Genomic DNA, 17,793 nt, shown 5'->3' on the forward strand with positions numbered 1-17,793 from the left:
TACGGTAAGCTTCAGAAGGCTTTTGGAGAGGAGGTTATGTCTAGAGCTCAAGTTTCTCGTTGGCATAAAATTTTTAATGGAGGTACAACGAATATTGAAGATGAAGACCGCAGTGGACGACCATGCATGCTTGTGTGTTTCTTTGATTTCAAGGGGATTTTTCATAAAGAGTGGCTGCCTCCTGGACAAACAGTTAACCAATGATGCTCCAAAGAAATTTTAGAAAGACTTCGCAAAAGTGTTCTTTGCGTCAGTGCCAACATTGCTGATAATTGGGTTCTGCATCACGAAAATGCGCCATCACATACTGCTCTGTCAGTACAGCAATTCTTAACCTCAAAACAAATTTCAGTACTACCACAGCCACCTTATTCACCAGATATCACTGTGTGTGACTTTTTTCTATCCCCAAAAGTCAAAACGGCTGTCAAGGGACACAATTTTCAAACAATGCAAGATGTCCAAAAAGCTGTGACGATGGTCTTGGAGGATATTACGGAAGATGAGTTCCAGAAATGTTACCATCAATGTCAGAAGCTCTGGAAAAAGTGTGTGCAATCAGAAGGGAACTACTCTGAAGGAGACAACACTAAACTTGATTAAAACGGTAAGTAAATTTTTTTTTCACATCAGTCTCATTACTTTACTGTCGCACCTCGTATGTGTGTATGAAGATGTAATACACTGATGGAATCTTTGCGACGTTACAAGCACTATCTGATGTACATATATTGGCCATTATGTGGTAGATTTAACTATGGAAGGCTTAACTGAGTAACATGTTCCTGGGACGTTGCAGAACTGAGTAACATGTTTCTGGGACGTTGCAGCATAGTGGCGATGTCAGACCGGCAAGCACAAGCCATGGCACAATCGGAGGAGGCGCACAGGAGCAAAGCGGGAGGTCAGATAAGTATCTGATAGTACAGTGAGTCTATGTAGCTTCGATTTGCCCACGCGGGAGAAACTAAGCCACAGTGTGGCTAGCAATGGTAGAAGAAAACTTAAAATTGAAGTATACAAGGGACAGTCCAATGAGAATGAGACAAATGGCGAAAAAATAGGTAAACTGTTTATGTTCTCAAAAGTAATCGACATAACAGTTAATACATTGAGCTCACTGCTAGACTGTCCGCCCCTGGTAGCTGAGTGGTCAAAGCGAGGGAATGTCATACGTAAAGGCCCCGGTTCGATTCCCAACTGGGTCGGAGACTTCCCCATCGACACGCAAATCGCGGAAGTGGCGTCAACTCGAAAGACTTGCGCCAGGCGAACGGTCTACCCGATGGGAGGCCCTAGCCACATGGCATTTCCATTACTGCTAGACTAGACGATCAATGCCTTCATGTAAAAATGTTGTCTGTTATTTATCGAACCATGAGTGTCCAAAGCCGTCCACCTGTTTGTCTGAATTCTTCCTACATGCTGTCAAAGTTGTTTCGAGTATGCTGCGGAAGTTTCGCCGGGAAGCCCTAGACATATTCCACACAGTCCCCATTTCTGCCCATGCGATTCCAATATTTATGGAGCCGTTGATTTGGTTCTGTCGAAGAGGTGCACACCTGGAGTAACACTTCAGGCTGAAGCCACCTTCACATTTCATACTAATTATGCAGATGTATTGAGTCAGTTACAGGCATATTTTTTCCTCGAGACTTTAACATGTATGTAACGTAGTGTTTAACTGTCAATGGACACGAGCGATGATTGTTGGGATTACCCATTCCTAATTTTTATATATCTTGTTCTACTGGATCTCTGTGTAGTTATAGGGCAGAACAGCAGGCGAATGGCTGGGGGATGCCGTTAGAACAGGGCTGGAGGTCATGTCAGCGTCCGGGGAACCCGTCGATCTCAAGCCTTTGCTTAGGGAAGGACCAAGGGCTGTTCCGCCACGGTCCTTCAGGTGGGCTTACGGTTTCTCTGTTTGAAAGGCTTGACGTTTCCTGGAAATGCCGGCGCACAGACAGGTGTCGTCTGTTACCTGCCCCTCACAATTCCCGCGAGGTCGCTTTATTTTCTACAGAGCGTCTCGAAACTGCTACTGCTCACCCGCATAGTGGGCGGGGCGTCCAGTCGGCAGGCGCTAAAGCGTGCGACTTTGGGCGCCTTGGCAAGATAAGATCGCATTCTCGTGTTAGAAGATATAACGGATCTTTTACGTTGGGATAAATTAATTTTATTTTTTGTTACATGTTTTCGTTAAATAGCTGAATAAATTTAATTAGGAATAATTTAATTCAGCAGAGTAGAAAAGATAAAGTCAAAGAGATGTTCATTGGGCAGACATTGTCGTAATGTAACGTCATTGCGTTGTTCGGTTGTTAAAACAAGTCGTTTGTGTTCCGTTCTGCTGTTCGGTCGTGCGCGTATCTGAAAGGAAATAATTCGGGGACTAGAATAAACTTTCACATAACAGTTACGATTCGATGTTCCGACAAAGGGATTAACGTCAGTGTTAATTTGAATTGTGGGCGACAGGATTAGTTTTGACAGATACGTGAAAACGGACGTAACGAAAGTTGTTCGCATATCATCCTCGAACGTGACTTTTTATTTAGTTAACGATTGCGGGCTCATTAAAAGCTGTTATCTCATGATTAGGATCAATCCCTCTTTCCTCCTAGATAGTGATCATTCATTAACATTTACGTCATGAGAAAAAGGATTATGAGTAAAAGTGATATGACAATTACGTGTTATTCCGTTAGTGTGGAACGGACGTAATATCTCTGAAATGACATTAATATATAATTTGTGTTAAATACTGAACTGAGATAGGAAGTAAATTGAAGTTAGTGAACATTTGTTACTGAGACTATAGAAGCAGAAGCGCTTAAGGTTTCTCTTCTCTAAACTGGAAAAATAGGTACGAACTTTAACTCCATAGTCGAAATTATGTATTTCAAGGACATTAGCATTTCATACTTATTTTGACGACGTGCTGTTAAACAAAGGAACGTCGAGTCTCTGTACGAGTAATTAAATTAAACATAAAAACATAATTAATAACGGCGAACTCCGCTTTAACAAACTGTATTGCGTGTCGTCATCGGGCAATAACTGCTCAACCTTGGAGACTTGTGTGGTGAAATTAGAAGTCGGGCATATAAAAAAAACGTATAAATCCATTCAAGCTACAATGGAGTCGGCACAACACGACGTGGGCAGTTATAAAGAGCAAAACTCCATCGTTAGTTCCACTTTGCAGCTCGCCAGTGCCTCGCAGGGCCCACTAATAGAAACACAGTGCACATGGGGTGTAGTTAGCAAAGTATAGCTGACTTTCGATTGGTCAGAGCTCGCACACTGTGGGAACGGTGGCTTATCTTTAGTCGGCACTCGCCACTTCCCAAAAAAGATCGGACTACACTGCCTAATGACCGTGCCATTTTTTGTCAGAGCCTGAAACATTCGTATGGATTGGCTTACTAGCAGATTTTGGTGGCATCGCAAGCGCAGAGGCGGGCATTGCCAGCTGTTGAACACTCAGGTGTGAGTCCTCTTGACAGACAGGCGGTAGCCTTCCTCAGAGACGCCTGAGGAGGGGACAGCGGAGGGCAGAAGCTGACGAGCCGCGTACTTGGCAGACCATCACCGCTGCACTTTTCCTCACCTTGGTTGCTTTTAACTTGTGTAAATTTATATGTGTGGCAAGTAAGTAACATTCGTGGGCAAATAGGGGTATTTTGACCTCATGATATTAATCGTTCACGCTGTCGTTGATCTTTCGGTCATTACTTTGTTGCCGGTTTTCTTTTCTTCGACTGCTTCTCCATGTCACATATCAAATCGACGCATTCATCAAGATAATAATGATACCACATCTAAATTCAATTAGGGTCAGCGTGAGGCTTCGCTACCAGAGTAATTTCAGCTCTACCGTTCATCCCAACAGTTCATGTGACTATTTCATCAACTCAGGTTCAGCACTCATTTAATCCTAGAGAGAGAATTTGATTACTTATTTTTGTCCAGTGATAATTTACATGCGACTAAACTGTCCTTGAATCGTAATGTTTCTGTATTCCTGTTACATTCCAGCAGCCCTCTGACCCCATTACTAGTGTCGTGTTTATTAATTTCATGCAATACCAGTAGTTACGATTCATATGTCAGGGCCATCGTTCCCTTGTGTTTCCCTTCACTTGCATTATTTCCATACTTAAGAATTGTACGGCGCTGAATTGCGTATCAATAGGGATACTCAGTATATATGAACTGTTCATCAAGTAAAGTATAGCCATAACCCCAGGGGCATCTCGCACTGGGTAATGTCAAGATTACGTAGACGGCCACAAAAAGTTTCCCACGAAAGTATTGCGTTTATCAACAAAGTTATCAGCACATTTATACGAAATTTCTTACAACAGCAGCAAGAAAAACTACAGTCATCTATCCTAGTGGCATAACGGTTTAGTTACTCTTTTCCATCTTCCTCGTTTCCATTTGCTTGTACGATACATATTCACCAAATGAAGTACGAAAAATTTAAAGACACAAAATTATTGGCATGTTTGTATTGCGTTTATGAACAAAGTTATCAGCACATTTATACGAAATTTCTTACAACAGCAGCAAGAAGAACTACAGACACGCTACAAATGGAAACTGTACATGTCTGCTAGTGTTTGAAATTATCTACAAAATGAACGTATTAGATACATTGATAAATAATCCGTTTATTATAAATTAGAATATAAATTACTATTACTGAGTGTCATAACGCAGAGTTTTGCACAAGTTGCACGAAGAGATCAGGCAGTGCATAAATTTTTCATACTATTGTTTTTATTACTTACGTTCGTTTAATAAGAAATTGTGGATTAACATTTACAAGGAAGACATCTGAAAGACGTACTGCGAAACTGGCAAGAGGAAATAAACATTATCAGTTAACCTGCAACAGTTGTTCCAGTTTGTGATTTTATATTAGTACATAACAATGTATAATTAGAAAGAAATGATAGTCTGTTACTAGCGTTCCAACACATGTATGGTGAAACCTTTATAGTCCTGTATTTGGAGTTGTGGTCAGACATGTAGTAAGTCTTTTGACTCAGGATGTCAGTCACCTGAGATGGTTAAGGAGGCAGCAGGCACAGCGTGTATTGTGGTTTTTATTTGTTGTTCTTTGTTGGGTAAAATGGTAAGAACTTGAGCGAACTACGAGCGACATGTGTGTTAATGAGTTAGTGTGGAGTGAAGCTAATATGGACTTAACAGTCATTTCAGTACATCACTTTGAAACTTGATAACGTGCTTTCAGTATGAGTTAATTCAGAGTTATAATACTGAACGCTGTTGGTGGCGAATTTTTAGATAGACTTAAGCGAACTGTTTAACATGAGGAATTTGTTCTGATTAACTTTCTGGTGCACTGCACTGCATGTTAAACGTTGCCCGTTTCCACTTTGTTTGCTTTGAATGCGCTGCTGATTCAAAATGCATTTATTGACCTATGTATGATTTTAGCCTTCTCTTGCTGAAAGTACGGGTAATGTAACGGATGATGATAATCAGAAGTCCGAAATTCTGAACATAGCTTTCAAAAACTCATTTACGGTAGAGTACTGCAACACCATTCTCCCTTTCAATTATCCAACAAACGCAAGGATAGGTGACATAGTGTTTAGTGTATCTGGGATTGTACAACAGTTAAGACCCATAGACGCCAGGAAGGCATCTGGCCCAGACGGTATCCCCTAAGATTTTATATTGACTGTGCTACAAATACAGCACCGTTCTTATATCAGAGATCATTGGAACAGCAGAAATTTCTCTTTATAAAAACGGTCGAAAATCGGATACACATAATTACTGATCAATTTCACTGATCTCGATTTGTTGTAGAATCATGGAACATACATTGTGTTCAGACTTAATGGCCTTTCTAGACTCTGAGAAGCTCATCTGCAGAAACCAGCCCGGTTTTAGGAAACAGCGGTCATGTGAGACACAGATAGCCCTCTTTGTGCATGATATACAACAGGTTCTAGATACCGGCTCCAAGGTTGATGCCATATTCCAGCGGCATTAAACTGTTTGCCGACGATGCTGTAATCTACAGGAAAGTAGTATCACACGAAAGTTGTAAACAAATCAATGAGGATTTGCAGAAAATAAATGCGTGGTGTAACGACTGGCCGTTATCTCTCAATATTAGTACGTGTAACCTACTGCGTATAACAAAGCGAAAATCCCCATTAATGCACTTTTTACAAAATTAATGCCCAGTCTATGGAAGCGGTAACATCCGTCAAGTATCTGGGTGTGACCATTCGAAATTATCTCAAATGGAAGGATCAGATTACACAAGTAACGGGTAAGGTGAACAAGAGATTGCGGTTTATTGGTAGAATCGTGAAGCGATGGGTCCTTCAACAAAGGAAATTGCTTACGTTAGTTCGTCCAGTCTTAGAGTATTATTCGTCTTTATGGGACCTTTACCAGTTGCGTCTGTTTGAAGAGATTCAGAAGGTCCAAAGAAGAGCAGCAAGATTTGTGACTGGTACATTTAGCCATCGCGAGAGCGTTACAAATCTCATAGAAAGTTTTAAGTGGGAAACACTTGTAGATAGACGACGCGCTAGACGGATGGCGCTGCTCACGAAATTCCAAAATCCGATCTTCGCCGAGGATGTAGAGCATATATTATTACCGCCAACTTTCAAATCTCGCGATGATCACCGTTCAAAGATAAAAGAAATTAAGTCTCGTACTGAGGCGTTCAGACAGTCTTTCTCCCTCGCGCGATCCGCGAGTGGAACAGAGGGGAGCAAATATGTCTTTGGATCGAATGGTGCCCTCCGCCATACACCGCTTGGTGGCTAGCGGAGTATATATGAAGATGTAGATGTAGAAATCCAAATCAGAATGGCCAGACAGAGGAATCTCCACATTAACTGTTATGAGGACAGTGACTTAACAACTGTACTTCCTCCTTTGGTCGGTCCGTTGCACAACATTGCTTTGATCATACACAGTTTGCACTAGACAATTTATAGTGTAAAACGTAAGTTTGACTGCACCATTCCATACACAATGAACACTTGCAGATGACTCCAGGACCAGGAACATTATGTCTCCATAATTTCCCTGCAGACTATCTGGAAAACTGAGACAGCACTTCACTGATGAGTCAAATGTTCAACTCAGTAAAATGACATTACTATAATGCCAGTTTGTATTGTAATGTCATATATTATTGTCCTTGACGCCTTTCGTCATCAAGCCCTACTCTGAGTCTTCTGAGTAATCTTTAATTGTGTAATAAGCATTACGTATGAAATGTGTTTAAATTTAGTAATATTTTTCAACTACTTGGGAAATTTGTTATATAATTTCATTTCCTGATAGAAAGCTTATAATGAACATGCTGTTCAGCTTTGGATCCTCTCTATTTCTTCTGTGAATCCTGTCTGGTAAGCGTCTCACACTGAGGAAAGATATTTAACTATCTGTCGAGTAAGGGTTCTGTTAGCTATGTCCTTCAAGGTTGGGTGGAATGGATCTCAGTTTGCATATGGGTTTGCTACGACAAGTTATGTAAGATCATTCGTGTCATCATGAAATAACGCGTCTTTCCCTCTGTTTGTGCACAGTACATTGCATTGATTTATTATTGGGGATCAAATGCCAATCCCTGAGCCATGAGTCGTCCTCTGCTGCTCTTCCTGCATTATAGGCAATTTTCTAGGGGCCCGACTCGTTTATTATCAGTCTTACGTAACATCCAATGACATCCGATTTCTACAGTGCATCATTTCTGTCTGTCAGTAACTCGAGTAGTAGTTGTAGTGACTAGTAACTAGAAGAATCACTTGGTTAACTGAGAATAAGGCACAGTTCCTTTAGAGGTGGGCGCTACAGTCTGGAACCGCGCTGCCGCTACGGTCGCAGGTTCGAATCCTGCCTCGGGCATGGATGTGTGTGACGTCCTTAGGTTAGTTAGGTTTAAGTAATTCTAAGTTCTAGGGGACTGATGACCTCAGAAGTTAAGTCCCATAGTGCTCAGAGCCATTTGAACCATTTAGAGGTAGAAGACCTATTTCTCTAGTTTCAGCAGGACAAACAAGAAACCTTTATTTATCTTATTGTAGCCTGCTAGCTGAAATTTAATCGCTGGATGCATTCATTCTTACAGAGGTTATTAATATTAACAATGATTAAAGTTTTTATGAACGTGTTGCACTCTTCTTTCTTGACAGTGAGTTTTCACTATGAATATAACTCTGTTCACTCTTCAATTCTCATTCCTCGTTTTATCTACCTTTAATTTTAACATTTTCTCAAACAACCCTTTTACACAAGAAAATACACTCGTAAATAAATTATATCTGCGTGAACAGCATTGGGTCGATCAACAGAAAAATGAATTCATACTCAAAAACAAATTAGTCATAGCATATCACCTACTCAGAACTGATGAATACGTGTTACTAAAATTTCCATTCCAATCTCTGCACATCAACTGTCTCTGAGGTTACTTACGTGGGCGACTATGGAAAGTTTTACACCGTGAAGCATCAGTCCCATGTTTATCAAATTCGATGTAGATGTCCATCACATACCATTAAAAAATGATTTAACTTTCGTTCCATTCGGAACTGGAGTCCATCGTGGACATCGTTATGAGCTGCAACCTCCGATGAGCATAGCTACGCTCTTTATCATCGTAGCATTGAATTAACATCCTCCGAATGATATCTTGAGAAATTTTTTGACATGTATCAAATATATGCGGTGTCTGTTACAGAAGACAGCTGACAGGAGGCTGGCAAGGAACTGTGTGCCTTCCCGTCGCTCCCAAACATCCTGTTGGGATGATGGATAATGGGGCAGAAACCTAGTCAAGGATGTGTACATATAACGTACATTACTGAATTTGTAAAAATCACATACTGAACTACATTTCTTCCACAACTGACGTAGTGGACGTGTTCATTGCAACACGTTACATAGTTCAGTTTAATCACCTTCCACATTTTTGTCACTAAGGCACCAAAGAGTGGCGGAAGCCCTGTCCTCTCTTGGTTCCGTCTACTCATCGCAGAATTGAAATCTGTATGATTTACGCTTCTTACCAGATAATGCATGAAACTTCTTCCTAATTGAAACTTCCTGGCAGATCAAAACTGTGTGCGGTTGCAAGACTCAAACGCCGGACCTTTGCCTTTTGTGGGCAAGTGCTCTACTACCGAACTACCCAAGCACGACTCACGACCCATCCTCACAGCTTCAATTATGCCAGTACGTCGTCTCCTGCCTTCCAAACTTCTTAGAAGCTCTTCTGCGAACCTGCGAGGACGGACGGGTCGTGAGTCGAGATTGGGTAGCTCAGTGGTAGAGCACTTGCCCGTGAAAGTCAAAGGTCCCGAGTTCGAGTCTCGGTCCGGCACACAGTAGTGATCTGCCAGGAACTTTCATATCAGCGCAAACTCCGCTGCAGAGTGAAAATTTCATTCTTCCTACGTCATGAATTTTTCTCCACTTGTGTTAGGCCATGGATTACAAGCGAAAGTCACTACGCAACTAATCATTTTTGCTTAACGAACCGCCTTCCCTCGACAGGTAAAACTGGAACTGTGACAAATTATTTCTCTATTGCAGTCCAGTTCTATCAGTTTCATTAAGTAGTGACCGTACTACTTCATGATCATGGTACTCACTGTAATTTTTGTACGAGATACAGCTTGGTAAATATTGACAATGTTTCTTTTACTTTCACAGTATAGGGCGTACTTCATCTCACATCTGCTAGCGGACCACTCAAATCAAATGACGGTATTGATGTGACTTATAGAGAACGATGTGACACATTTCACCTTTGTTCTTTGTAGCAGATACTTCTTTTTCCACACACTTATCACATTAAAAGTTCAAGAGCTTTTTGCTCTGTTTCAACAGCTTTTTGTCATGTTATTGTACAAGGTTTCTCAAATTTGTCTAGGCTTTACCTTGGGCTCAAATTGTTGTAGTTTAGATGTATGCAACAAATGAACTTATGTATAGCATGCTGGCAAAAATTAGCCATTTGCCTCATGCTTTAATATAAAAGACTGATATCTTAAATTTCTCTTGTGTAATCTTCGGTATGCAGTCAACATCCTGTTCAGTAACAATGTTCCTTAGTGAAAGGGGCTAATATATTTCTCCATTTACTCCTAATGTACAAGTTAATTTCTTTTACTGTTGGCTGTAATGATTCATCAACTTATGGATAATCCAGTTAAAGACATTGGTCATCTACACTATCGTTGTTTCCTTCCGAAAGCAATTATATCTCCAAATTACATTTCTGAAACTGAAGATATCGCCTGTATAATCCGTTATGCATCAATTTACACTTCATTAAGAAAATCAAAATGTTTTGCTGTCTCCAGCAAATTGTCGCTTTCTAAGAGATAAAACCAGAATTTCGTTACACACAGTACATTGATCAACAGTTCTCTCTCTATGTGTATTTGCATTCCCAATACCTTAATATGTGGCTCACAGCAATTATGGTATACCAATCGTGTGGCCATGAACTTCTATTTCCTAGCATAATTCACATCCAAAACTATACCCATAACTATCCATGATCATGTACAATAGCTTCTTCAAATGTGGGTACAGTAAAATCAGAGAATCACTTCATTTCAGTTGAATTCAATGAAAAGATTATTTTGTACATGATTTTACATTAATTGTAGTAATTCATAATTTATTACTTTTAAGATTGTCCATATTTAAAATAATACACAACCTTGATAATTCATAACTAGTTTCAGTTTTTCATACCACCATTTTCAGATCACTCGCAGTAAAGTACTATGTCAGTGTGTAGAATAACAGATGGATTGCATCACCTGTATAACTCATACACACTTATGTAGGATACAACTTCAGTACAATATGAGCATGTACGAGTTATATGAATGATCCAGTCCCTATTCTGTATGCTAAAATAATACACTATGTGATCAAAAGTTATTCGGACACCTGGCTGAAAATGACTCGCAAGTTCGTGGTGCCCTCCATCGATAATGCTGGAATTCAACATGGTGTTGGCCCACCCATAGCCTTGATGACTGCTTCCACTCTCGCAAGCATACGTTCAATCAGGTGCTGGAAGGTTTCTAGGGGAACGGCAGCCCATTCTTCACGGAGTGCTGCACTGAGGAAAGGTATTGATGTCGGTCGGTGAGGCCTGGCACGAATTTGAAGTTCCAAAACATCCCAAAGGTGTTCTATAGGATTCAGGTCAGGACACTGTGCAGGCCAGTCCTTTACAGGGATGTTATTGTCATGTAACCACTCCGCCACAGACCATGATTATAAACAGATACTCGATCGTGTTGAAAGATGCAATTGCCATCTCCGAATTGCTCTTCAACAGTGGGAAGCAAGAAGGTGCTTAAAACACCGGTGTAGGCCTGTGCTGTGATAGTGCCAAGCAAAACAACAAGGGTTGCAAACCCCCTCCATGAAAAATACGACGACACTATAACGCCACCGCCTCCGAATTTTACTGTTGGCACTACACACGCTCTGCAGATGACGCTCACCGGGCATTCGCCATACGCACCCCCTGTCATCGGATCGCCACATTGTGTACCGTCATTCGTCACTCCACACAACGTTTATCCACTGTTCAACCGTCCAATGTTTACGTTCCTTACACCAAGCGAGTCGTCGTTTGGCATTTACCGGCGTGAAATGTGGCTTATGAGCAGCCGGTCGACCAGGAAAGTTTTCTCACCTCCCTCCTAACTGTCATTGCACTTGCAGTGGGTACTGGTGCAGTTTGGAATTCCTGTGTGACGGTCTGGACAGATGCCTGCCTATTACACAATACGACCCTCTTCAACTGTCGGCGGTCTCTGTCAGTCAACAGACGAGGTCGGCCTGTACGTTTTTGTGCTGCACGTGTCCCTTCGCATTTCCGCCTCGCTATAACATCGGTAACAGTAACCTAGGGATGTTTAGGATTGTGGAAATCTCGCATACAGACGTATGACACAAATGACACCCAATCACCTGACCACATTCGAAGTCCATGGTTTCCGCGGAGCGCCCCATTCTGCTCTCTCACGATGTCTAATGACTACGGTCGCTGATATGAAATACCTGGCAGTATAAGGCAGCACAATGCACCTCATATGAAAAACGTATGTTTTTTGGGGTGTCCAGATATTTTTGATCACATAGTGTATTTCACCACGTTTGATCTGAAGATGAGTGCATGAACAGCAGAAACTAGTAATCAAATTTTAAGGATGGTTATCAAACTGAAAAAATTTATGAATCTGTACGATCCTTAGTCTCCATTCCTGATAAGGCTGGATACTACAAATCTATTAATATTTGTTTTCTTCACCTGTGTGATGGACAGTTTAGAATAGTTGTCATTATCTCGGGATTTAATTGGGTACCACTAATTTATTTACTGACATTAAAATTTATTCCGATTACCGATAAATTGTGACTTAAGAAGACTGTGAGTCAATCCTTCTTTTGCACAAAAGTTCAGTTTAGACGTTTATCCCAAAATTAAGTCATAATTATGTCATTTATATATCTATTAACGTTTTCAACAAAGTTTCGCGTGATATTTGTTCCGGCACTTACATGTAAGCTGCTACTGACACTGAAAACCTAAACGGGATAATTTTACACTAATGCAAAATCGACCTTATGATCAGTAGAACGCACCGAATCCAGGCCTCTCTCATGACTCTCAGATTTGCTGTTCATTCAGTTATCGAGGTGGAAAATAATTGCATATTCAGGCTGTATATTTTCGAATTACAAGGTCTAATCCCAGTTGCTAGTGCTTATCATTTGAACAAATTTGGTGAAATATTTCACTCTTGTGAATAATTTTAATAATTCTTCTAATCTCCAAGATCGAGGTGTTGAGGTAAGAGTACATGATTTACAGTTCTGGTGGTGATGACTACACATCCACTCTGCTTAGGAACGACTTGCAACAGATGACGCAAACTACTGGTGGATCTTTCGATAACATACTGAGGTAAGGCATTGTATTCCTACTACCACTGCAGAACTTCCGGCTGACTGTATGCGACAGGGTTTGGTTTTTCGGAAGATACACGCTCATGTACCACAAATTAACATAACAAACCGCGAACCTCTAGTTCCTTGGAGAAAGATGACAGATTACACCATAACGTCTCTGTAGGCAGTTCATTTTGCTGTTCCTGTAATTTTTGACCTTCCGCGATATTTTGTTAGATGTGCTCTTAGGTGTGATCATCACATCTCACATTAAGAAAATTAGTTTCGTCCAATGTATCAAAAGGCGCTGCAAGTGACTGCATGCATACAGCTCCAACAAAAGTGGATGTAGATCACTCTGTTGAAATAGTCCTCATTGTAATCACCATCGTAAGCTACGAATTTGAAACATTCTGGTATCTTCAATGAGACAGTGTGTTAGCTCCGGGAAGTTCACAACATCATCACAACTGCAAATCCATTAAATTTTATCATAATATATCGATTAATGATTCAAATCTAGGTATGGAAAGTAACAGAAATTAAGTTTCTCAAGGTAACAGAAACATAGTATGAGGTATTAGTCCTCCTAAACAACGTACAAGTGTATCATGTGTAGCACCATCTGATATATATATATATATATATATATATATATATATATATATATGTGTGTGTGTGTGTGTGTGTGTGTGTGTGTGCGTGTGTGTGTGTGTGAGAGAGAGAGAGAGAGAGAGAGAGAGAGAGAGAGAGAGTGTGAGAGGGGGGCGGGTGAAAGAGAGATTTACAAACATCGGCAAATCCTGATATTTTCCTGTTTTTTGCTCGAAGCACAATGTGCACCAAAGCTGCACAGCACAGTGGTCTACCAACCTACAGTACATAATGTAGTCATACCGGAAAGTATTGTAAATAAATCATTAGATTAAGTCTTCGCTATCCAGAACACAAGTAGACCATTCTGTTCAGCTTCACTACGTAGCCAGAAGTTCGTGTTGGGCATAAACAGGTCTGGTTGTAATGACATACACTTTATGAATGAAGTAATATGTCACATATATACCCCAACATACGCACCAATGTGATACATCTTGACCTCTCTTGTAATTTTCACCATATCAGTTTCTTACAATCACTTTGAACTACATGTTCGAAACTTGGAGACTCAGCTAGCGTTCATTGCTGACAATACATCAGTGTAACGATGGGCAGCAGCTACATCACCTGCTGCAGCTGTCCTCAGCGGCAGCACGTAACAGTTGGTTGCTGATGCTGCATCATGACCTGTAGACGTCTCATGGAACCAACCCCATAGCAGTCCTGGCCGCAGTATCTGCCACTGCCTTGACGTCCAAGCGGCCGCTGAGTGATGGTAGGCTCTGCAACAAAGGCTAGCTGCGTCAGGCCCCGGTGTCGCAGAGCCGTGGGATGGGGGGAGGGGGGGGAGGAGGGGCATGAGGGCTCAGTTCTAGCCCGGGAACATAGGTAGGTGGATCCTGGTGGGTAGACTACTGTGGAGGCACAATGCAGATCTGCCAAGATATTGTGTAGTGAGGCACTAATTCAGGGTTCAGGTTCCCTGTGACAATATCGGTGGCTGTGTTTTAGGTACGTCGTCCTCACAGCAGCGTCCAACACATGGTGGGAATCTTAACATAGCCCAACTGTCCGACGATGAGTGGCTTCTTGAGGGTGGGTGGGAGTATAAATTCTTGGTAGGCAGGTTTAGAGAAGATTTTATAGCACTGTCACATGCTTCCATCAAGTGGAAGCTTCTAGAAATGTGCTCAGCGTCCAAATACTTTCCCATTGTCTGTTAAAAATACATCGGAGGCCGGAAGCAGATAACTGCTGAGGTTGCAGCGTTGTCAGGTGTCGTTGAATGTAGCGACCATTGCATGAAACATGGTGCTGTGGCCACGGGCACTGCTTGATTCATTACATTACATTACAACAGACTTTACGTAACAAACATCTTTCTTGTGCCACAGCTGCGTCCCAACTTGCAATGAATAGTAGTTTCGTTCACAATGTGATTTCGTCGGCACTGTAGCCTAGTTCACACCGTATTATTAGTTCAATTTGATGATGCTAGCTGATTTTGTTTATATCTCTCGACAACTCCTGTACTCTAGCTACCAACAGCTTGGACCACTTTGTTAACATTTGTGACGTCAAATGAGCAGGTCAGTTTCCGATCCTGTACATCAGAAATCCCACTCTCCTTATCAGTGTTGTCATGACGCCTGTCGATGATGTCATAAGCCTTATCAATGTTGTCATCATCACCATATGACAAGCCGCACCCTTCCCTCCCCACCAAATTTTAGCGTAGTATTAAAATGAAGTTGTCAGTTACTTGAACTGCGTTAAACTGGGAACGAGTTCGAAAATATGTAGCAGTTGCAACAAAATACGTAAAGCTTCAATTAAATTACCGTCATCTTCAAAAATATATGCTATTATACACATATGTTTCGCTTCTGTAAATACTGTACTACCTCATCGTTAAACTGCATCTCCTATATGTGCAGAGTACATCAAAAGAATTCCGTACAATATTTCCACATCCGGCTCTTCGTCAGCATCACCACGAACAGTAAATTTCTCTCTTTGTAATGTATACTTCAAAGAGGCAACAACGTTATAATATATTACAGAAGGCAGGAAACATCAATCAAAAAATACTATAGACATGAATTTTATTTATTTTTTATACAATAAATCAGGGTGAACTTTGACTTGGAGGAAAAATCGTTTCTTAGTTTATGATGTTGCTGACAGTGTAAGCACGCGAATTCAATATACATCCTACTTCATCTTCAACACTTTTTAGGAAATCATCTACTGCAAACCGCATACTTTTGGATGTTTGGGTAAATGTTTGAGGCGGCTCCATCAGAAAACAAAGGTTTTACCGCTATATACCTGACATAATAAAATCGAAATGACACTGAAAATGACACTGACCTGCATATAGCAGAAAACTGTATACAATATGAATAGTATACTTATAAAGTCACCTGAAACAGAAACAGTTCAATGTAATAAATACATTCATACCTACCATGTACATGTAAACCAACTAAGTGTTCAGAGCATTTAAGGTACTCTCTTTTAGGCAACTGTATTATTTTCACTTTCAGTTCAGAAAAAAATATGTAAATTACACCCTAAAACAATGTCATTGTATGTGAGAATAAACACACTTGCAAATTAAAAACAGAGTTACAACATTATTCTTTTAGATATCTTATACTAATATCTCTTGTAGTTCCTATGTATGATACATTATGAATGGGAACTGACATTTTCTATCTACAAGGTTTTTTTTCTGCTAGGTACATGTGATGTGTCTGCGTAAGTCCGAAAACAATTTATTGGACTGTAGAATTAACCAAAACAAATTCTCCAAGTATAACACCAACACAAAACAGTGGTCCGTCTTCGAATCACAACTAAATACAAGAATAATATAGAAAACAACAAATAATTTCCTACTAGTCTCCGCCTCTCCGCCAGAGACTTCTCCGATATACCGAGCCTAATCCAGAGATCAGCGAAAAGTTTCAAGCCGTGCTGCTTGGGCGGCAGCTATCCACGTCTGCTGGCGTTCGATGAACTGCCGATGTGCGGCCGAGCGCCGGCCTTTATAGCGCTTCAGCGGATGAGTACCACGGAACTATTTCCCATCACGTGGTTTGACGTGTGAAAATAGTTCCGGGATCTGCAGCGACCTCTTCTTTATGTTTATGTGGGCCGGTAGTGGCCCCTGGTGGCCGCTGGTCTCTTTGCTGTTTTGTTGCTGTGGCCGTTCATCAATATTGCCTGTCGGTTGTGTAGTGCTTCGGTGTGTCTGCGAAGCGGGCAACCCGCGGCTGCAGGCTGTCAGTTTGGTTGCTGATACTCTAGGCGCCGTGATGTCTGGTGGAGAAGGCCACAGCAACATGTTAAAGCAAATTACAATGAAATGAACACCCTTAGCTGCTTACAGGCGTTGACATACGTCAACGGGGAGAGACGAAAATGTGTGCCCCGACCGGGACTCGAACCCGGGATCTCCTGCTTACATGGCAGACGCTCTATCCATCTGAGCCACCGAGGACACAGACGTTAGCGCGACTGCAGGGATTTACCTCTGGCACTCCTCCCGCGAAACCCACATTCTCAACGTATTGTCCGAAAGAACAGATACCATTTTAGTACATACAAGTGAAAGCAAAATTATGTATGACTGTTTTCGAAATCATCTGAGTCCATGTTGTTCAATCTTTCACAGGCACATAGTGCCGCTGTCGACTGACGGTCCAGAACGATGATAGCTGATATATTTTGCAGTCTTTCTAGAATTGACACACTACATTTTGGTGTTGGTGCATTTCGCGATCAGTTTTGGATGACACTCTTCCTTCCCCAACGACGACAGTATTTCTGTGGGGATTGCTCTTCTGCTGACGCCCAGATGCCTCAAGTTCTGTTACATGCAAGCAAAATAATTACTGTTTACTTACACTGCTACAAATAACTGACGGTTAAAATATGTATATTATACTAAAAGTATGAAGTGTTTGTCACATCTACGTTTCGCGAGCGAAAAGAAGAAAACATTTTACGTTGACAAGCACTGCGATTATGTCAACGTCTCCTATCGTACAGAAACAGTGACGAGCTACTCACCATGAGTGTCCAGCTATTGTTTACACACTACCATGCTCAGTCAACTACTTCTGACAGGCAAAAAAATGTGATTTGTCAACATTAGTTTGCAAGTCCTACCCTGCTGATGTA

General features: G+C 41.2%; 1 non-coding gene across 1 annotated transcript; it reads right to left on the reverse strand.

Moving 5' to 3' along the window:
* Positions 1–17,036: 17,036 nt before the first annotated feature.
* On the reverse strand, positions 17,037–17,110 carry Trnat-ugu (transfer RNA threonine (anticodon UGU)). Its single transcript has one exon. It is a non-coding gene; the product is annotated as a tRNA-Thr (tRNA).
* Between the last annotated feature and the right edge of the window lie 683 nt (positions 17,111–17,793).

The sequence above is a fragment of the Schistocerca cancellata genome, chromosome 2 (assembly GCF_023864275.1).
Source record: "Schistocerca cancellata isolate TAMUIC-IGC-003103 chromosome 2, iqSchCanc2.1, whole genome shotgun sequence".
In the NCBI taxonomy this organism is placed as follows: Eukaryota; Metazoa; Arthropoda; class Insecta; order Orthoptera; family Acrididae; genus Schistocerca; species Schistocerca cancellata.